At 40.6% G+C, this 22,848-nt stretch overlaps 1 protein-coding gene across 1 annotated transcript in view; it reads right to left on the reverse strand.

Moving 5' to 3' along the window:
- The window catches only part of App (amyloid beta precursor protein), a 219,551-nt gene that overhangs the window by 168,095 nt on the left and 28,608 nt on the right, over nt 1-22,848 (reverse strand).

Consider the following 22,848-nt stretch of genomic DNA (forward strand, 5'->3'; position numbering starts at 1 on the left):
CAACAACAAAAACTCGTGTGCAGTAAACTTGCCTGCAGGTTTGCTTGCTGCAATCTTTTCTATAGGACTGTGGACCATGCTATCCACACCCAGCAGATAAGTAAGCTATGGCTGTGTTGTAGCTCTGCTTCCGATGTCTTTTCTGCCTGGATAAGCACTAGCCACAAGGAGGGTAGCTACAAAGACAGAGGACGCCAGTAGAAAACAGGGAGCACAGGTCCTCTGGAAGAGCAGCCAGTGCTCTTAATCGCTGAGCCATCTCAGAGGACCCGGGTTCAATTCCCAGCACCCACATGGCAGTCTACAGCTGTCTGTAACTCCAGTTCCAGGAGACCCGATGCCCTCACACAGACATATGCAGGCCAAATACCAACGCACATAAAATAAAATTTTAAAAAAAGAACAAAGTATGGAACACAGTAATCAACCTTGCAGGTGATAACGAAGTACATCCTGTCTCTCACTGATCTCACTTCATCCATACCATTCCTTGGACCATGAAAATCTCAACCACTCATGGCATTGAACAGCACCCTTCTAAGCAAGAACTGCTATAAACACCCTATATGTAATGTGTGACATGACTTAGGATCACCAATGGTGTATGAGCCATACTATGATGGTTCATACACCTGGATCTGAAAACGAAAAATCTAAGCAGAGGCAATATTGTTCTAAACGCAAGCACTGGAGCCTATAGGGAGACATCAATCAATTGTTATCAAGTTTTAGCTCTGATAATTATGCAGTCCTCCACTTATTCTTTTTCTTTTAGACTTCTGCAAAGACACAATTTGGCTAAATGAATGTTTTTTTAGGTGCATATATTTGTTTCACCCAATATATACTCGGAAGGAAACACTTCAAATGTGGAAACAGTGTTTATTAAGTAGACTGTATTTCTACTCATACTTTACAGGTAGCTGTGTGAACACAAAGTCCTGTACTAAATGTGGTAAGTGGCATGTAAATTTCATCAGCAAACACATCACTTCAATGACCACTGTTCACTGTGTGAAAGCAACACACGCTGACATGGGTACAGCATGCCCAGTGAAGGCTTTTGCCACACAGTTCCGACATAGGCTATCTGAGAGTTCTAGAATGCTGAGTTGGGCAGACGAACTGATTGATTGCCATGCTTCACCATTGGCGGTTAGCACTCCCAATCTAAAATCTTAAGTCTAAGTATGGCCTGAGCTCCCTGTGTTTGCCTTTGTATCTTTTGCCTTACTCATTGCTGTGTTGACCAGTGACTCCAACAGACTATTAGATGGAGAACAAGCCCTTGAAAAGCTGCAAGTATGAAAATAACTGGGGGAAAGAAGCTTCCCAAAGAGACAATAAACTTACTGCATATTTAATTAGCGCAGTAGGCCACACTCACTATCATCTAAGAAACACCCGCACTACTTGAAAAAGAAACAAAAACATAATCATCTTTGCCTGCCCAAAAGGTACCCAATCCTGTTTCTCTTTACAACTTCCATCAGTCTCAGGCTTCAGGACACTGAAATCAACATTGCCAGAAAGAATTTGGGCTGGAACATGGAAGGAGCAGTTAGTGAGTGGGAGTCCTAGTCTTGAGCTCTTGTGAAGGAGCCAGAATAGACTTAGGTCAAGTACAACATACATGCTACAGCATCCTTAGTACTTTACAAGCTTTAAAATACTAATACCAAAAACATATGAAAACAGTAATTTGACTAAAGACTCTTACAAAAACATCACTAATTTTCCAGCTAAGTACATCAAACTCTTCTTTAGTTGCTCTCCGTGCAACTCTGGGTGGGGATGGGGGAAGGGGAGTCTGGGCACAGGACACTCCGAGCCCTACTAGATTCTCCAGGAAGTCACTTCCAGCCGACCTGCTGGTAGCAGGTGGCATCACAGTTCAGAACATTGTCTCAGTATCCTCAATGACAAATTTCAAGCACTTGTATGTCTTAAACCTGTGACTACAAAACCTGATTCTAACACATTTTTGTCTTTACATACTGCTTTCAATTAATAGTGTAAAGAAGATCACACAAAATCGTTGATAATTAACGATTTTTTAAAAGATTATCTAGAGCTGGGAGATGGCCCAGTAAGTATGATACCTACCACACAGGCACAGAGACCTGTGTTTGGATCCACAGTCCACACAGAAAAGCCAGGCAAGCTCTATCTATAACCTCAGCCACAGGGGAGCAAAAGGAGTTAGGCAGATTCCTAAGGCTCTTTGGCCAGTCAGTCCAGCCACATTTATCAATTTCAGGTCTTAAGAAATAAGAGTGGGGAGTGGCCACAAAAAAAAAAAAAAAAAACCAAAAACCAAAACTGGACAGTGACCATCAGCTTCTACATGTACCGACATGCACATGTGCTCACTTCACACATACTTACACACACACACACACACACACACACACACACGGCGGGGGTATGATAATAGAAAAGATCAGGTGAGTAGGAAGGAAAAGCAACGATAATTTATTTATTCTATGAAACCCACTGAGACACAGTGACCCACTGCTGATCTTTGATCTTACCCCTCCATGCATGCACAGAGAAACACACATAAGCGTGTTCGTGTAAAGGTACGAAGGAACCAGTGGTCAGCTTGGACAAGAGTGAATGTGAGTGTCTTTGAGTAAACAGCATCAAACAATCCATGGCCTTGGGACATTACCTTTCTATTTTTTACCAAAATCACAGAAAATACTTCAGGATGAGAACACGAAGCATTCTTTTTCATAAGCAGAACAAATATTTACATTATCTCCTTTGGTTTATTTCTGTCCAAAGTTTCATAATATTTACTTTGCCTTTCCTGTGTGCTCATAACTCTCAAACTCTGTATTTTTATCACTAGGACTTTTGGTGCAGCAGAAACTGCCTTGTGAACACAATAGAAAATTCAGAGAGAATACTGAGTTGATGTGAGGATTCACGATAGCTTTCAAACAGCATTCTTGTTCATTGTTCAAGTTGCATTCTGTTAACTTATCTCTCTTAGAGTAGGCGAAGATTATTTCTTCTCCAGGGTTGTAAAGAAAGGTTCCCGTTTCAAGCTATCAGCTGGATAAGCACAGGAAGACGATCCTTCTTAAATAACTTAGAGTCGGGCACTATCAAAGATGCCCCCCCTTGAGTGCCTTCAGCCTTACCAAAAAAAAATCTCTGTGAAATTGCCATTCTTTTTGCAATAAAGGCTTTCAGAACCACAATACCAAGGGAAAAAAATGTAATTCCGAGAGGGACATAACAAGACTCTACTTTGTGTTATGAAGGCAATTTTTAGTTGACAATGATAACAGTAGAAAGGATGCTGAGGATGTGTCAATGCCGTTCCTGGTCTTAACTGCCAGTGAGCATTCAGCTAAACATTGTAAGTGCAAAGCAAAGGCTTTTATTTTGTTTATAAAATACAACTATGAGGAAAGTGACTTCACTGCCTGTGAAAACTTCCTCGCTCTCTACGATGTGCCTGCTTCCCTCCCACAATAAATACAGGCACTGAAGAATGTCTGGCATGAAAAACAATAACATAATAAACTAGAATGCAAAAAATGTCAATATTGACCAAGGCGTGGAACAATATAAAATAAATTCCGAGTTAGGTATCTGTAGGATTTTTCTAGTGGGAGCAGAGGGAGAGCATTCACTCCTCTGCCATTACCAATGTCCACACATCAGTTATAGCTGAACTTGTGCTGACCTCAGGCTCTTCATAGAATATTCTAAAAGCACCAGCTCAAAAAGCAAGGGGATTTCTGAGCCATGGGGCTCAGCTCACTTCCTGACTCTCTGAAAGCACATCCCTGTGAGGAGCATCAGCTTGCAATTCACGTAGGATTTTTTTAATCAGACTGTCCCACCGGACTCTAAAGATCATACAAACACTCTGGGCAACCATACTTCATGACTAAAGTGCCCAATCAGCTACTTTGTTTTGTTTTAGTTCCTGCAGTTTAAAAAGCCTTCATCAGCACAAGGCGATTCTTGGAGATTTCAACACGTAACCTAACACTTAAAGTGAAAGGCAAGTGAACAGAATACACCTGAAAATACTTCGAGAATGATATGGAAACTAACTGCTGACAGACAAGCCAAACAGTGTGTGCTGATTGATGGCTATCAAGGCCTTGCCACTTCCAACAGACAAGGTTTCAGAGTTGTCTCAGTCCTATGTTAAGTTTCAGGGAAGGTCTGGCTTGGTGCCTTAGGATCATATAAATACTTCCTAGGCACTAAACGAATCCACAGATGAGGACTGTGGGGAGATCCAAACACGCCGCTATCAAGACAAAGATGGAGGTACATAAGGCTCAACTCGCTAACAGAAGGTGCTGAACAAAATAATAAGGGAAAGCATGACAATGGTGTATCAGTAGACATACCACAGCAGAGGGGGTACTGGAGGAGGAGAAGGGTGGTGCTTCTATGGAGTAAGTAGAAGGACTGTCATGGAAAAGAAGCACAGATGAGTGAGGAGTCGGGAGAGATATCTCAGGGCATGCAGGTAGGCAGCCTTGAATTTGTATTAAATGAAGATACACAGAGCTACTGCTCCCACCCCCCAAAAAAAATGAAAAAAAGAAAGAAAAAAGAAAGACGTGACTACTCCTAAATAAGGTGGAGGAGAACGTTTATTGCAGGTATGAGGGAGAGCATGGTCAGAGGCAGAGACATCTGGGAAAGTGAACATGACCCCTGAGCTGGGTCATGTGAGGAGAGGGGGGAAAGGCGAGAGGAGAGGGAAGATCAAGAGGCAAGGAGGCCAAAAAAAAGGACTGAGTGTAGCCAAATGGCTAGATTAGAGCCTCAAGGGAAGGACAACCCAGCTCCTGGCTTGGAGAGTATAGCTTACCGGGGCAGGGTACGTCAGCCACAGCCTGAAACAGGTAGAGAGTGAGGGACGCTGGGGGAATCTGGCGGCCAGGCCTGCTTTGATATGTTGAATAGGACCTCAGCCATTTGTCCTTGGTTTGAGACCCAACCATAGGCCCCATGGCTTTACAGTGGTGTTGGTGGTGGAAAAGGATTTGGCAACGCCTTCTCTGCAACCAATAATAAGTGTCAAATTGCACCAGGGTAGCAAATTGGAGTCAGTGCTATTGGGGGTCAGGCAAGGAAGGAAAGGAACAATGTCCCTCTCATAAGCAAACACTTTCTGGATGGATTAACAGGCATCCTGTTCTGCCTCTCCTGCTACGAGGCTCACAGAACATGTGGCCTTCTCAGAGTCAGTCTGGCAGAGCCATCGTGCATCCACTGTCATTGCCTTGAGTGACAAGAAGTGATTTCGCTTTTCAAAGACAACCAACTGTTAGGAGAGCTGAAGGGCACTGCCCTTGTGACTAAGGGAAGGAATTCTCCCATTGTCACCATGTACTCCTGCTCTCCAGGGATGCTCTGACAGATCTACAGAGGAATAAGTCCTGAAATGGAGAAGTGACATGGAGTTCAAGCTACATGGTACTCTGGGGTATGACAGGTGATGGAAAGATTTAAGTTCTACTAAGAAATCTATCCAGAGTGTTCACACACACACACACACACACACACACACACACACACACACACACACTCTGACAGTTTTGTTCAAATAAAGCAAGCAAAACACACAGTTGTGATCACAAAAAAACCGCAGATGGATTATGGCTGCCTCCTTTATTGAAGTTGCTCGCTGTACATCACTCTGAGTAAGGAAAATGGAGGTGATAATTAGCAAGAGGCTCATTCTCAGGTTCTCATGAAAATGAGTTCTGAACTCTCACAAAGCCTTGCTTTTCCATTCAGGGCATAATCTTCAGTGAAGACTCGCCACTGGTCTCACTCATGGTCTTCAGCTGTGCAGCAGTTCTCTACTAGAGAAAGCTGATTAACTCACATGGATCTGAGTTCACTTGGCTCCCAGATTTCTTTCCATGTGTAAATTCAAGGTGACTGAGACAGTTGGTCATCACAATATGGGTAATCCTATTTGTACCGACCACGTAGAAGTCAGGGATCCCACACAGACCACCCTCTCCCACTAATCCCCTCCAAATAGAGAATTACGAATTACTTGGTTGAAAAACTTCAACAGTGTGTGGGTTGAAATTCTGATCTAAGCTTGTTTTCTTTAGGAGAAAACTCATTTATTATTATTCTCTATATTTCTAAGGTAATACTCATATCAAAATTAGCATTAAGGCCTAGATATAGTGGTAAAGCATGTGTTTAGCATGTATGAAGTCTTGGTCAATTTCCAACACCAAAACCAAATACCAATAGGCACTCAAATACAGGTTGAGCCAAAGAGACTTTGCTTTTAGTACATACTGAAATATTAATCCAAATGACACAACATGAACTTCTAACTGTGAATCATATAACACATATTTATTTTTCAAAGGGGATTAAACATTACAAATATATTAGGATGGGTCTCATGGTGTCAGAGTTAGCAATCTGAATCCAATGATCCATACTTAGGGGCTATGGAGCAGGGTAATCCCTTCAGTTCATGATCACACAGGACTGGCTCATCATTAAGTTATATACAGTAATGAACAAACTCTGGTGTTGCACAATTTTTTCCAACCTATATAAGTGTATGTAATGGGCTGGTCTCTGCTTCTGAGCAAGTTAACCTGTAAACAGGATCACATCCTGGTGTCCTTCCTGATTCCAAGATCAACACAGCTAGTTGGAATCTTCTCTCTGTCAGTAAAGACTTCCTAATAGAGAATTGTTTCATAAGTGCCTTAGACAAATTCAGAGAGGCTTAAGCCACTATAACCTTTTTGAATAATGCATTAACTTTTCCGAGATAACAATGATATGCTAATAGGTTACATAATATAAAAGCCTTATGAAAATTTATGAATTAAAAAAATGTTTCCAGAAACTTCTCCATGTCTTGAATCTTCAGTCAGGTCTAATTCATCACTGCCTGTATCTAGAAACCTCAGAGTACCAGTTCAGGGTTGCTGTAGAAACTGGACGAAAGAACACTCATGGAAAGTATGGGTATGTTTGTATCAAGAGGAAAAAGTCATATTCTGAATCTAGCATTTCTTATCTTTGAAGAGAGAGCCTTTTGATTTTAAATAGTTATCAGCACCTAACATTACAGAATATGAAAAGTTAAAATTCAGTAATGCATATAAAATGAATATTAAGCATTTTTATTAAGTTACCCAGATTGACCCAGCCGGTAGCCAGCAGGAAGAAGAAAAGGAAATGCACATAGGTACAAGAAATGTCCTGACCTATTTGTAGACACTCATCTACCCAATGCACAGTGCTTGCTACCTCCTGAGTGCTACCCCTACAAAGATGTCTGCCATGTACTCCGGGAGCAGGAGAGGAGATTTTCTGCTCCAAAGAAAATGCTGACTGTATGAAGAGATATGACACACTGCTTGAAGGAATGTCTTATGCCACTTGAAATAGACAATCTTTCCTCATTTATCTGCAAGATGTCTGCCTGCCAAGTTGTCTCTAAGAGACAAACTACTAAGGTCACTGCAGCTCATGTGTCGTCACTTCCAGTGACAGAGCTGCAAATGCAGTGTGGCAGAGCTGACTCACCAAGCCCATGTGGTATTTTAAACCATCTGCGAGCTCTTAACTCACACAGTTTAACGGCAATGTGAGCTCTGGCAGCTAATACATGGTTGATGAACTTCCATTCTTGACAGCTTACTCTCAGTGAATTACTAATTCCAAAACAGGGTGAAGGAGGACTCTTCAAGCTGCTAAGACTTTCTTGGTTCATCTATGTAACTACAGCATTCAGTTTTTGTCTTGTGTCCAGCCACGTCTGTAATTTTGAAACTGAGATAGGAGGGCATGGATTCAAGACTCAAAAAATAATAAAATAAAATAAAGTTGTTTCTTAAAAAGAAGTTCTCTTATGGACAAATTTTTATTATAAACTCATTACCATTAAATTACTAAATCTCTTAGTAGGTAGTTATCTGTAGTCAAATAGCCTAGTGTTGTTTGAGTTTTTTAAAAGTATGAATATACACCTTACTTAATTACTAAATGAGTGTTCTCAAAACAGTTTCTAGAAAATATTATTTCCAAGAGAGAGGAAGCATTTTCTTTTTTAATCAAACACATGGGAGAAGATCTTTCAGGATAGCTGGATAACAGAAGCTTTAAGAAAATCTTGTAAGTTGAAAGCTGAGTCACCTTTAACCAAGCTTTTCCAAATGAATTTGGTCGGGGGAACCATTCACACAGCAGGAGAGAGCTCACCCAGACACCTCAACTACATGCTCCTTTCATAAAGAGAAGGCTGATAAAGCATGTTTCATGTTGCACACATGTAAGCAGAAAGTTGACATAATAGCCATAGGTAACATGGCAGCATACTATGAGGTTTGAAATGGGTGACTAATCAAAACTTAACTACTGTGTAAGTTAAACAAAACCAAAGGAATCCTTAAAGGGAACACGAGTGGAGAGTGCTGTTATAAAGCACCTGCAGAGGCACCATGCCGAATGATTGGACATGCAGAGAGCATGCTGAGAAAATCTGAGTTCACAAAGCCTACCGTATTTCAGAGGTAAATCACAAGAATTTCAAAGGTGTACGTAAATAAAATTCAAGAAGTTCAAGGAGAAAAAAAAATCTTATAAGGACCTAATATGGGCTGGATATCTAGGTGCTGTTTGTTCGTTTGTCTGGGTTTGTTTTGCCTTTTACACTACACGGGTAAAATGAATAAAAATGATTTGTTAAAAGTTACGGCCATGCAGGAGAGTACACAGATGTAATCTCAGCACTCAAAGGTTGAGGGGCAGAAGGGCTGTTGAGTTTGAGGCTGGTTTCAGTTATATAGGAAAGACTGTACCCTCCCCTTCCTCCCCTCCAAACAGTATTGTTTTCATTTTACAAAAGAAACATGAAATGGCTGACAACAGGTGCACGTAATTTAAACCTCATCCTTAGGTTCCAAAATCACCCTTGCAAAATTTAATAAAATGACATTAGGTGAAGATGATGAGTGAATGAGAACTAAGGAGAGAAAATACCAACATCTGCTGAAGTGCACTCCTTGGGGGAGGAACAAATTAGTGCTTTGTGTTCATAATATAGAGCACTCTGATTTCATAGTAGAGAATACAAATTACCTCTCATTTTCACACCATCTAAGAGAGGTCAGCCTGACTCCTGAATGATGTGCTTCGGAGGAGGATTCGGAGAGCTTTATAAAGTAGTGTTGCATGTTACACATGTCTTGCAGCAGCTAAGTAAAAAGATGATGTAATCTCACTATTTGGTAAATAATGCCATGCTAATGGGTACCACATAACATGGTAAACATCATACCAAGGCCAGCTGGCTAAATTTCCACTTAGAAAGCAGGGTAGTATGAAACACAGGAAAGCTATACCACTAGGGCAAGACAGAGCACTTCTCTGTCTTGTCTAAAATAAAAAATACGTACTGCTATTAAATGGAGCAAAAAGACTACTGAAGATGGATCTCACACAATCACAGCTGACACTGAACCCAAAGTTGTGAAAATACATGCGAAGGAAGTATCCTTGTTTGAAGATCACAGAGTTTCTTAGGGTTTCTATGGAGTTACACAGCATTGACTCTCAAAAGACAAGAGATTACTAATTAAGGAGCTCATCTCTGGGAAGACTACATCTCCTACTCTCAGCATCCTTAGTGGCTGGTAGTTCTTTGTCTAGGGGTGGGACCTCCATGAGAGTTCTCCCTTCTACCTTCGCATGTCTAGTGGTGGTTGGTATCCTTGTTCAGGTGGCCATAGTATTGACATTTCATGGGTATAGCTTCTCTGTCATTTCTAAGAGACACAATCTCACACCAGACTTCCTGGGCCTCCCATCAAATGCTCAAAGATGTTCCCTGAACCTTAGGTGTAGGAGTTGTGTTGTGAATGTATCCATTGGAGTTGGGTACCCTGAGATCAGTTGTTCTCTGCTTTTTAACCAATTGTGATTTTTTTCTGTAATGGTCTCTGTTACCAAGAGAAACTTCTTTGATGAAGGGTGACAGCCACACTCAATGGTGGAACACTTATTTATCATGTGGGAAGTCCTGGGCTCTATCCCCAGAACTACCAAAATAAAATAAAATAAATAATACAGAGAGGAGAAGGAGGAGGAGGAGGAGAATGAGGAGGAGGAAGAGAAGGAGGAAGAGGAAGAGGAGGAGGAGACTATGACAACTGAGCTGCTCAGTTGCTCAGTGACAGACCTTAAGTGCAAGGCCCTAGGTTTGTTCCCAGGAGAGTGGAAGGCAGGCTGTCCAAAGGGAAAGAAGGAAATAAAGAAGAAAAAACAAGGAAAATTTACATAGAAAAAGGAAGAAGCTGAGCATGTCCAGTATTCCTGTAATCCCAGCACTGGACTATGGAGGCTGAGTAAAGCAAGAGGATGAGTTCAAGGCCAGCCTGGGCTATACAGCAAGACCCTTTGAAAGAAAAGAGAGGAAGAGAGGAGGGGAGAAGGGAAGGAGAGGAGGAGAGGAGGAAAACCTACAGGTTTTCCTGCCTGGCCCACAGTCAGGACAAATCTCTGACACCCGCCAGTCCTACAGCTGCTCAGACCCGACCAAGTAAACACAGAGACTTATATTGGTTACAAACTGTATGGCCGTGGCAGGCTTCTTGCTAACTGTTCTTACAGCTTAAATTAATCCATTTCTATAAATCTATACCTTGCCACGTGGCTCGTGGCTTACCAGCATCTTCACATGCTGTTTGTCATCGCGGTGGCTGGCAGTGTCTCTCTGACTCAGCCTTCCACTTCCCAGCTTTATTCTCCTCCTTGCCCCGCCTATACTTCCTGCCTGGCCAATGGCCAATCAGTGATTTATTTATTGACCAATCAGCAACACACTTGACATACAGACCATCCCACAGCAAAAACCAGAAAGAGGAAAGGAAATGGAAGAAAGAAAAGGGAGAACAGAGAGGGAGGAGAAGGAAGGAGAGGTAAGAGAAGAGAAAAAGAGAAAGAAGGGAGGGAGAGAGCAATACATACTCCTCTTTAGAAGAGCTTGGCCATGGCAAGTGTGTCTTGAAGCAGACTATAGCAACACACCAAACAAATAATCCTTTTTTAACTTTTAAGGCAGAGTCTCAGTACAGAGCCCAGGATGGCACTGAGCTCCCAATCTTCCTGCCTCAGAGTGCTGACATTACAGACATGACCACTATGTCCAGCACAGTGTCTTTTCTCTTGTTTGATATCAGTTCTGAGTTTTATAAAACTAGGAACTCTTGAGAAGATCTGTTTTAGGTATACCTATTTCACTAAAGTGTCCCATATTATTAAGATACGTATCCAGAAATGACTCATTTGTTTGTCAAAAATTATGCTAAAGGTTAACTCCTGTTTCTATATTCACCCGAGTCTGGACAGCACAAGCATGTGAACTTAAAACACCCAAACAGAGACTTCACTCTGATTTAGCAATTCTTATTTTTAGTAGCAGCTCTCTCTTCCTTCCCTCCTCACCACCATAGCAAACAACAAAACTGGAGATTGTGGGGAGAGGGGTCCTGCTTAACCAGCTAAAATCATCCTTTAGATGGAGATCCACTACTAAAAAGAAATCCTGGTTCCGCCCCCCACTTTTCAGTACACCTATCCTGATGCAATATACATTTATGTTATCAATAAAACAGTAAAATGGACTATGAAATAAAATACTTCATTATTTACCCAAAGTGTGCCATGGCTTGCCAGCAAAATGTAACAATTTTGCAGTTCACAGTGACTCTATTAACTTTTCTTTCTTAAAGACATCACAGTGAAAAGCAATGCATTCATTCAGCCAGACATTCAAATATGCTGGCTCCTTTTACTAAAAGAAAACTGATAACTGAACTCTTCTTGTCAGAAACATAGCTGTATTGAAATCATTATGGAAATAAGAAAATATCTATTATGGTGTGTTTAACTAAGGACCACGGGACAATGCTTTAGAGCCAAAATGAATGACAAAATAGAGAAAAATCCCCAATTATAATAAGCCCTCTGAATTGAAAAGCCAATTAGTGACAATTGACTTGAAATTGTCACTGAATTCAAGTCATCTTAAAGATCCAACTGTTCTCCTAAAAGAGAAGAATTGACAATACAAACATGATCTATAATTATGACCATGAGATTAAATGATGGCCAGGTCTAGAATCTCAAAACTTTGATATGACATGCTACCAAATGAAGAATCCATCTCTCAAACAGGCAGTTAAAAGGGAATCTGATCAAGAGTTGCTATGTCATCATAAAAAATTATGCATGACAGATGATATTTAAGTGACACCAAAGAAGACTTAATTTAAAGGGAAAAGGGGGATTATTAGCAATGCTACATGCTCAGTAAGTTCAGCCTTAAATCTCTACCTTAGACATTTCAGCAAAATGTTCATTCAAGACAAAATCCATAAAAAAGAACAAGGTCCCATTATAATGAGTTAGATAATATCTGGATGCCCAAAACATTCTTTTTAAAAGTAAGGATCAGCTCTTCCTCACACTTAAAGACTGTCTCCCACTGCTTATTCATCATGGGTCTGCTATGCAATTACACTTTCTGCCTCATTTGTAGAGTATTCTCCACATACACTCATCTCTAAGTATGGAGTTCTCTGGCTTAGCACTTACCTAAAGAACACATAAACACTAGGTTATTTCAACTTTGTCTGAGGGAAAAAAAAAACAAACAAACACTAAATTATGCTAATATAGTTCTTTGAATTGAATCTTAAAGTCATTTCTGAGAAAAATAATCTGTGGTGACTCAGAAAAGATCCCTGCCTTAGTGTTTATAACTAATTTTAAATGTTTGTTCAAGGACCCCAAGGTTTGGCTAATGTAAAGAACAGTAAACAGATGGGGAACTGGTCTTCCTGATCCAATCTAATCTACACTGAGTTCACTACAGTTCATTGCTGAAACTCAATGTCAAAAAAAAAAAAAAAAAAAAAAGATTTAAGAACCTGATAGTTGTAAATTATTGGAAGCCTAAGAAGAGAGCCTATCAACATCATACATTCAATTATTATTACCACATTAGCTCCGATCTTGATGTCAACACTGGCATAACTGTTTGTGTAACGCTAGATCCAGATTGCTTGTCAGTGTGCTGATTGCTGTTATGTATGATTAGTCAGGGGACAAAGGAGCAGACTAATCAGTAACAGATTAGGAATGCAATCTTGTTACACATATTGGGGCTCTATTAACTAATTAACCATTAGGATAAGAGAAAAAAAAAAAAACCAATCCTAACTAGTAGGAGAAAGTGTGTGGTATTTTGATTGTGTCCTGACAAATAAAGCTGGCTTTGGAGTTGGAGCATGGCTCTCTCCTTCTCTAAACCGAAGCATGCTTGTCAAAATAAAATCCAAAATCTCTATCTCATGTCAGCAGAGCCACCTGATATAGGACAGAAGAGAAATCAAAATTAAGGGAATATTCTATTGCCACTAACCTCCTAGTTCTTTGGTTTTATTTTGACTCTTTAACACTTTTCTTAAGGTATAAATATTACCTCAAAATTTATAAGATTTTTATATATACATATATTTGTAAACTTTTTGTCATGAAATTAATGGTCATATAGAGTACTAACTAATTCTAGAAAAAGGCCTCATCTAGATTCCTGTACATGATTCCGGGTTTGAATCTCTATCAGGTAACTAGGAATTAAGTTTTTTTTTTGTTTTTTTTTTTTTTTTTTTTTTTTGTTTTGAGAGACAGGGTTTCTCTGTGTAGCTTTGCGCCTTTCCTGGAACTCACTTGGTAGTCCAGGCTGGCCTCGAACTCACAGAGATCCGCCTGGCTCTGCCTCCCGAGTGCTGGGATTAAAGGCGTGCGCCACCACCGCCCGGCTAGGAATTAAGTTTTTATACTCTGGATGTACATAACAAATGATGGTCCTTTAAACTCTTCAAGATCTGCTGCATATGACATTTAAAATGTTTGAGTTTTTGGCAGTGAACCATGAACATTCCTAACAGTGACCTTGAAGTCTCCAAAAGGATGATGAGGCCCCACAAAGATGATTCCACCTGGATTATGGTAACACCACTAAGCTGACAAATACCACCCAAGGATCAGCTTTGAACTACAAACTGCTCTGGACAATTTCAAGGTCGCTAGTTGAGATGATCCAGCCTCACAGTCTGCTCTAGCCAGGACTTGACATAAGCCCTGCACTTTCCCATTACACAGAGACTAGACAACAAATGATACAGCTACCTCTCCCAGGACTTGACAATTATCCTGGGATGGTTTGGGGTTGGTAATAAAAGTTAGGGTAGAAAGTGAATTAGGTACAAAACTTTGGACTCACAAAGATAGGATAGATAATGGAGTATTTTCTCTGAATTTGTCAAATGCAAATGCACTGGATATATATATATATATATATTTGTATATAGTTATTGTACTTACTGTATATAGTTTTTCTAATTAGTTAAAACCTTCACTTTTTATTTAGACAAAAAGGGGGAAATGTAGTGTGAGATTTTGATTGTGTTCTGACAAATAAAACTTGCTTAGAGTCAGAGGGTGGAGCTAGCCACTAGCTGACCAAAGAGGTTTGGAGGACTGTAGACAGAGAGGAGACAGGAAGTAGTAAGGTGGGGCTGAGAGAGGATCTTAGACCTTCTGGGTAGAGGAATGGTAGAGGTAGGAAGTGACTGTGGCTGCTCCCTGTTCTCTGACCTTTCAGGTTCTTACCCCAATATTTGACTCTTGGTTTTTTACTGATAAAGATTAATTAGATTAATGCTTCAAGAAAGCTTTCCCCATCCAGTAGGATCTGGTTGACTAAGTAATAAATAAGTAACACATAATGATTCCATTTTTGAATTTTTTTTTCTATCTATTTCTTCACTGCTGAAAACTTAAACATTTTAAGTCCCAGATCTGGAATTTAACTTGGTTGTGACCTTGACTGGGAACATGTAAAGAACAACCTGTTTTCTCTAATCTAACCTGACTTCTCTCTGGTGTTGGAGCCACACAACAGGGATTAATGAAGCACAGGACAGAGAAGCTGTGTCTGCCCATACACAGTTTTGTTACACATTTACTTCAACTTTTTGTTTTATTTTATATTTCATAGGAACTGCTGAAGTATTAGTGTTTAGCAGTTAAGAAGCAGCTCACTGAGTTCTAAAGTGTGAACACATTCAATCTGAAGAACTGGCAGGGGGGGAGGAATCACACTCTACACTTGACCGTGTAGTAATGCACAGTGTATAAAATCTGTCTGCTCACAGCAATTAGCTGAAGATGGCTGCTGGTTATTCTCTGGACTTTGAAAATCTGTGTTTCAGACATCACAGTAAGTGATCAATGGCCTTCAACACTTCTATGTAGCAATCATGCTTCACCTTCCAGCTTTTCCACCCGGCCCTGTCGTGAGGTTGGTGATGTTTTTCTCCACATCATCAGTACAACTACTATGATCATCATCATTTCTCCTTGGGATCTGTTTAGGTGTCATCTGGTATTTTCCTTGCCTCTGCTTCAAAAATTTTTGTATCCCAAGGTAAGGTCTGCACAATTTGGGGTCAGTCTTTGCCAGCTCCCAGGCAATAATTCAGCTTTGGAATTTTTTTAACCTGTTCAAAGAAGCATCATCTCAGCAACACATGAAAATAATAATAATATAATAACAATAGTAAATAGGAAACATCAAAAAAAAATTTGTGAATCAAGGGTTGGGGAGAAGGCTCCATAGTGAAAGAGCTTGGTGCACAGCAGGAGAATCAGAGCTCAGATACCCAGCACTCACACAACTGTCCAGTAGGCATGGCTGCCCACCTGCAATTCCAACCTCAGCGGGTAAAGATGGGGAAATCCCCAGATCACTTTGGTTAAAGTCCCGCTTCTCAGGAAGATCTGGGATTGACTGAGAGACCCTGCCTCAAAAAACAAGTTGGAAGAGTAATTAAGGGAGCTTCCCTACATCAACCATGAACTTCCACATGCTCACTCACATGAGCATATACAGACAGACAGACAGACAGACAGACACACACACACACACACACACACACACACACACACACACACACATCTATATCACATACATTTACATTGAAGGAAAAATAGTGCAAATCAGAAAATTTTTAGTTGAAAATTAACATTCAAGCAGGTGATGAAACATGTTTTAAATAGGTAAATAAGAAAAGGCTACGTTATGAAGCAGAATGTTCTCAAAATCCATCTATCCTTGCAATCTTTCCTTTGTGGATACTCAGGCCCCATTGTAATAGAAAGCATAAATATTTTATTTTAAAAGACAATTTGCTTTTCATAATAAGTTTCTAAGTGTGATTCCAGGGGAACACAGTCTCTTGTCTGAGTTGCTTCTCTCCACACACAACAGAACAGTGGTAATGATATTGTCTTGTGAATGTATTGTGAATACGTCAGAATTCAAACTAAGAACACATTTTTAACCTAAGATTTACAAAGATTCCTCCAGTACCATAACAATCATTTTTCTCAGGGTCAAGATCATTTGACATGTTCTAAAACCTACATATCTGAGGTACTCGCATAGACACAAAGTAAAAATTTATCACCCTTTACTCAAAAAGATTATTATTCAAATTCACTGAATCTTAACATTCCATCAAATCTCCCTGTACATACCACAATGCTTATCTCCAGATGTTTTTAAAGAGCCTCGAACTTAAACTTCCAAGGAACAGGTAGTAAGAGATATCCCTCATTAGAATTAATCTCTGTGCATAATCGCTTAGCAAGCCAAGGATAAAGCCAAGATTAGATTACCTCAGGATCATAGCTTACCAAGAAGGTGAGACTGGCTAATATGATTACCTGTAGAGGCTTCTAACTTCTTACTCAGGAATTCAAGATCTCACCAAACTACCAGGAAGTTTAAACTTAAAATGAGACATAAATATGCATGCCCTATGACCTCCACAGCTTAGAAGTTTTCAGGTGCAATTCAAACACAAATTAATTTTAAACTATTTCCAAAATAGTGATGCTTGAACTCTGCCAAAATATGCAAACAAAATCCAAAGGAACTTTTTAAAGAAAATGTTAGATTACATTTCATTCATTTACTTGTGTGTTTATTTACTCGTGTGTGTGTGTGTGTGTGTGTGTGTGTGTGTGTGTGTGTGTGTGTGTGTGTGTTTGCGTGCACGCATGTTCAGAGCATGCTAAGACATGTGTGGAGATTAGAGAAGAATTTTTAAGAATCAGTTCTCTCTTTCCCCCATGTAGGTCTATACAAGTCTCAGGATAGATCTGTGGTCTTCAGTCATCAGGTCTCAAGGAAACCACCTTGACTCACTGAACCAACTCACCCTTTCTTTTAAAGACAGAATCTAAGCCCAGGCTAGCCTTCAACTTGTGATTCCCCTGCCCCAGGCATCAAGTACAACAGTTTCTCTCTTAATTCTTTTAAATATGTTTTTATTTCTATGTTTGTGTGTACACGCAAGTGTACGTGTGGTGTGCATCATCTATCCTCCATTACCATTCTGCCTAGTCCTTGTGAGACAGGGTCCCTCCCTGAATTTGAGACATTTTTATCTGCTAGGTGGGGTAAGCCAGAAAGCTCAGTGATTTTCTTGTCTCTGACCCATTGGAACTGGGGTTCCAAGTGTGGGGTATAAGCCTGGGTTGTTAAGTGGATGCTGGGATCCAAATTCTAGTCCTTGTGACTGTGCAAAGAGAGATCTTAACTGCTAAGTCATCTCTCCAGCCCCTAGAATTCTCCTTTTCACACAATGAAAAAGCAGTCTAATTGTCTTTCTGCTTCTCCCCCTCCCTGAATGCTGGGGAGTAAACTGAGAGCATGGCTAGCCAAGCAAGTGATGGATCACTGTGCTACTAAACTGTCCCCAGCCCGAATCCAATTATAGGCTTCTTTGATTCTTTTTTTAACCAAGTTTTTTTTGTTGTTGTTGTTTTTCTTCGTCATGTACCAAGATAAAATGAAAAAAAAAAAAAATAGAGAAGGTATCCATCATACTCAGCTATGGTGGCAACTTCATTCTTAAAATGTAAGCATCTTGTTGGTCTAGACGGTTCCTCCATCAGAGGGTAAATGAAAGCCTTGGCTGGAAGATATGAGAAGTAGAGGAACCCCCTTTGTCTTTCTCCTTTCATTTCCGCAGTTCTACCAATAAGGAAGCAGGTAGGATACACCTCACAATAAAGCCAGCAACCTATTGGTAGGGAAACCTGGATTTACTTTTGAGAAAGAGTTCCACATTGGTGACTCTTCCCTTGCAGGTCTCCTATCATTGGGGTGTGCCTCTGTTGGAGACATGGGGACCCCAATCTCTTCTTGTTTTCTTCCCAGTCACAGCCATGAGGTGAATGAGCTTCCATGTCCCGTGTGCTTCCATTGTGCTACACTGCCTTGCCACAGGCCCAAAGGGACCAGGCTGGTCATCTCAGGCATTTATAAAACAGAAGGCTAAGCCAGTAAGAAATGTGTGACCACCAAGCTCCATCTTAAAGCTACAAGGCTCTAGGGAAAGCTGTTTTACATTTAAGCAAGTCATGCAGTTCTCAATAAGATTACTGAAGTGTTTCCCCCCCTCTAAGAAAAACTGAAATTTCATGTGTAAGAGTCTGACTCCTGTAGCTAGAGTTTTCCTGCCTGGCCCACAGTCAGGACAAATCTCTGACACCCGCCAGTCCCACAGCCACTCAGACCCAACCAAGTAAACACAGAGACTTATATTACTTACAAACTGTATGGCCTTGGCAGGCTTCTTGCTAACTGTTCTTACAGCTTAAATTAATCCATTTCCATTAATCTATACCTTGCCACGTGGCTCGTGGCTTACTGGCATCTTCTCATGCTGCTTGTCATGGCGGCGGCTGGCAGTGTCTCTCTGACTCAGCCTTCCACTTCCCAGCTTTATTCTCCTCCTTGCCCCGCCTATACTTCCTCCCTGGCCACTGGCCAATCAGTGATTTATTTATTGACCAATCAGCAACATACTTGACATACAGACCATCTCACAGCAGACCCCTATCATTTATCTTTAGTATCTATACCAATTTGAGTTATAAGTAATCACAAAAAAATGGAGTTTTAAATAGCTGTTCATTTACCTCAGACCATCTAATCCCTGATCTCCTTCCCAGAAAGCTAAGTGATGAGGAGCACTGATTACTTCCTCATCTGATAAGACACTGGACCCAAGGAAGGCTTGGTGGCTTTCTTTCTTTTTTTTTTTTTCTTTTTCTTTTGATTTTTCAAGACAGGCTTTCTCTGTACGACACGCCTGGCCGTTCTGGAACTCGATTTGTAGGCCAGGCTGGCCTTGCATTCAGAGATCTGCTTGCCTCTGCTTCCCGAGTGCTGGGATTAAAAACATACATGTGCCAGCAGGCCTAGCTGGCTTAGTAGTTTTCTAAAAACACAAAACTGGTTGTATGGGTAAGCCATGAGCCTAACTCCAATGCAAGTCAGTGTATCTCTTCATCTTCAAGTCTGGGTTTATGAAAAATGGTTCCAAAGAAAGCAGACTGGTGTCTTTGGAACACTGGTTTTCAAACTGGGTTCTGGGAAACCTTGTGGTTTTTTTCTTCATGTCCCAGAATCTGAGGTAAGCCAAACAAGGTTTCAATGAAATCAAACAGGGTCTTTAAATATATTTTATAATGGGAGTTCTATCCAATCTATATTTTGCTTGAAAAAAAAAAAATACATCGACTTTTAAACTAAGTGAAACGTCACCACCTTATTATATTCTGACTACTAAGAGTTCTGATTTACAACCAGGAAGACGACTCCAGTAAAAGTACTTACCAACAGACCCGACAAGCCGAGTTCCCTTGTGGACCTGAGTTCTGCCCCCAGGTCCCATGGTGGAAGGAGACAACCAACTCTCCACAGCTGTCGTGTCACCGCCACAGCTGTGACGTGGCATGCTCTCACACATGCAACACTAATAAGTACGTTTTTCAATCAAGTATTCTGAAGGCAGCACGCGCTGGGCAAGTGGGACACCTGGGAAGACCAGGAACCTAACACCGAATCAGGAAGAGCCACCGGAGCCGCCTTACTTGGAAATTCTAGATCATTTCTGTTTTTCTAAAGCCATGACAGTGTGTTTCTAAAATTCAATATTTATAACCTGGGGTTTTAAAAAAGGACCTACAGAGTAATAACATAAAACCCTCTGGTCCCCATCCCAGAGATACAAAAGACAGGCAGTCCTATTTCTGTCCCTTCACTTAAGGGATCTGAGTCATGGTTACCCAGTGATCTTTCTGATGAAAGCAAATACATATTTGTCCCATAAACAAATGGTTTCCCTAGGAAACTCGGGTGCCCCTAAGCTGCAGCTATCTGATAGGTATTTCTGTGGCTCTAAGGGATATTTATAAACTCATAAGGGTTTAATATCCTGTACAAAGATTGTCTAAATTAGTAACAATGTATATTGATAGCTAGTGGCCTTTTTCTTATCTCTATTGGTTTAATTGCAATGTTCTACAATCAGAAACCTTTTGGTAGCCTACAGGCAGAAGTCAACACAGACAAACAACAATAGAAACAGTTGCCAAAGAAGGCAATGTCTGCAAGGCTGCTGAAACTGGTTGGCTTATGTTTGAAATTTCATGTAAGTTTTTTGTTTGTTTCTTTGGTTTGGGTTCTGAAACCATCTCATGCAGCTAGGCTAGTCTAGGCTACTACCCCAGGATGCTCTCGAACTTCCTATGTAGCACAGATGACTTTGAACTCCTGATTCTTCTGCTTCTGCTTTCCAGGTACTGGGGTGACAGGTGTGCCCATCTTGCCTGGCCACTTGAAATGGTATGTAGATTTTTAAAAAAATCTTTTTAGAAATATGGCAAGTCATAAAAACTATGCACAACTGTACATGCTGTAAGATTAAAAAATACCAGGATTATAAAATAATTACAGGACATCAATGTGCTGGCAAATCCTGTCATCTTGACCGTATTGAGAGATACCTGTGGCATTAAATGAGGCATACCTTTAGATGTTTTTTCTAAAGGGCTTTTCCAGAAAGGATTAACTGAGGGGGACGACCACAACGGCACTGTTCTCTCTACTTCCTGATCCTCTCAGATGTGACCAAGCTCCTGAGGCCAAAGGCTAATAAGCTCCTGTCACCACGCCTTCCCCATGGTGACAGACTCTATGTCCTGAACCATAAGCCAAAATAAACCTTCCCTTCCTTAAGTGGCTTCTTGTTAGGTCACAGCAAAGAGAAAAGTAACTAAGACAATCATTCTCAACACCTTAAAAATTTAGTACTGGAGTGGAACTCAGTTCCAGGAGGCCTTGTGGGAGACACACTAGTGGAGTTCAAGGAGCTTATATAAAACGATGTAGTACAGAACCTACCTCCACACATTGTTCTGTGTATTTGAAACCCTCTCTACGTTATATAGGGTACCCACTGCCATTTTAATGTTACAGTTGCTATGCTATATTATTTAAGAGCTAATGACTCCCCCCCCCCAAAAAAAGTATACATGCAGGCTTTTTTCCAAAATATGTTTAATCCAGTTGATTCAATGGGAAATACAGACCCCACTGGCTATATTCTGTAAATGCATAGTTTTCAGTGGATGCAATAACCCACTGTCTACTACTCAGTATTTATCAATGTAAAACACACACACATGGTGGTGAAGTGTCCCACTTTGGTCAAAAGAAAAAAGGATGACTATCCCCAACATCACTGCCTACTTTCATGGCAAGGTGCTTGTAACGTATAGAGATTATGGGGAATCTTTGTCATGCTTCTGCTTTAATGTATATCATATCACTTGATACCCTGAATTAGGTGGTTTGTTATACTTTAATAAGCCAGAAAGAGTCCATGAGTAGTGAGCTGCTGAGGGTACAGGAAACACTGTGATGAGAGATGGGGAAGGAGTGAGGTAGTCTGTTGACTCGGAGGAACAAATCCGACACTGGAACTTAAAACAAAAGGACAGGAAAATGAAGGTTTCACCCTTTGACCTTAAAGAATGCTTTGGTCATGAGCATATACCTCAATCTCAGATATAAGTGACTTATCAGATTAACTGTGGAGGAAAAAACAAACAATGAATCAAACAAACAATAAATGGGCTTCTTCCAGAAGCCAAAAAAATCAGGTCAATAAGTTCTGAGTACTTAGGTACGTTTGCAATAACAGTCCTTGGTCTTGGGTTTGCCTCAGGATCAACTGTGGGTCTTGGCCCACACCCAGACTATGAAAACTCATGCATTCATACCATGGCCAGTCTCACAAATTATCTGATTCTGAAATCACATATAAAAACAAACAAAAAGCCCACCTCAATATACGTTTTATGGGAAATCTCTCATTCAAAAGAAATGTCAGTACTGGGATAGATCTCACTGGGGTAGCACCACTTGCTGAGCATACACACATAAGGTTCTAGTCTGAACCCCAGCTTAGGAGGGGGAAAAAAAAGTTCAGGCAGAAAGAATCAGAAGTACTGTTAGAATCATGTTGAATAGATTACCAAATGAACTAGTAGCCAAGTAGTTTATAAACCCCAACTTTACTTCTGTTGATTTTATTATGTGGGTTTTGGAGACACTGTTTCATGCAGCCTGGCCCAGAACTCAGGCAGCTGAAACCTGCACTTCCCAAATGCTAGTAAATGGGGTGCACCACCACACCCCAAATCCTACTTTGGTTTTATTAACAACATGCTTTTGCAAAAAGGAGCAATAGTAACTTCTGAGAACAGAGTTCCCCCTTACCATGGGGGGAAGAAAGCAACAACTACTTCACAGAATTCACACAGCTGATATAACTGAGTGGCACCAGTCACCTAACTGGTCCCAGCAAGTCCTTCTAA

Source organism: Peromyscus californicus, unplaced genomic scaffold, assembly GCF_007827085.1.
Source record: "Peromyscus californicus insignis strain IS unplaced genomic scaffold, ASM782708v3 Scaffold_16__1_contigs__length_79575227, whole genome shotgun sequence".
Classification (NCBI taxonomy): Eukaryota; Metazoa; Chordata; class Mammalia; order Rodentia; family Cricetidae; genus Peromyscus; species Peromyscus californicus.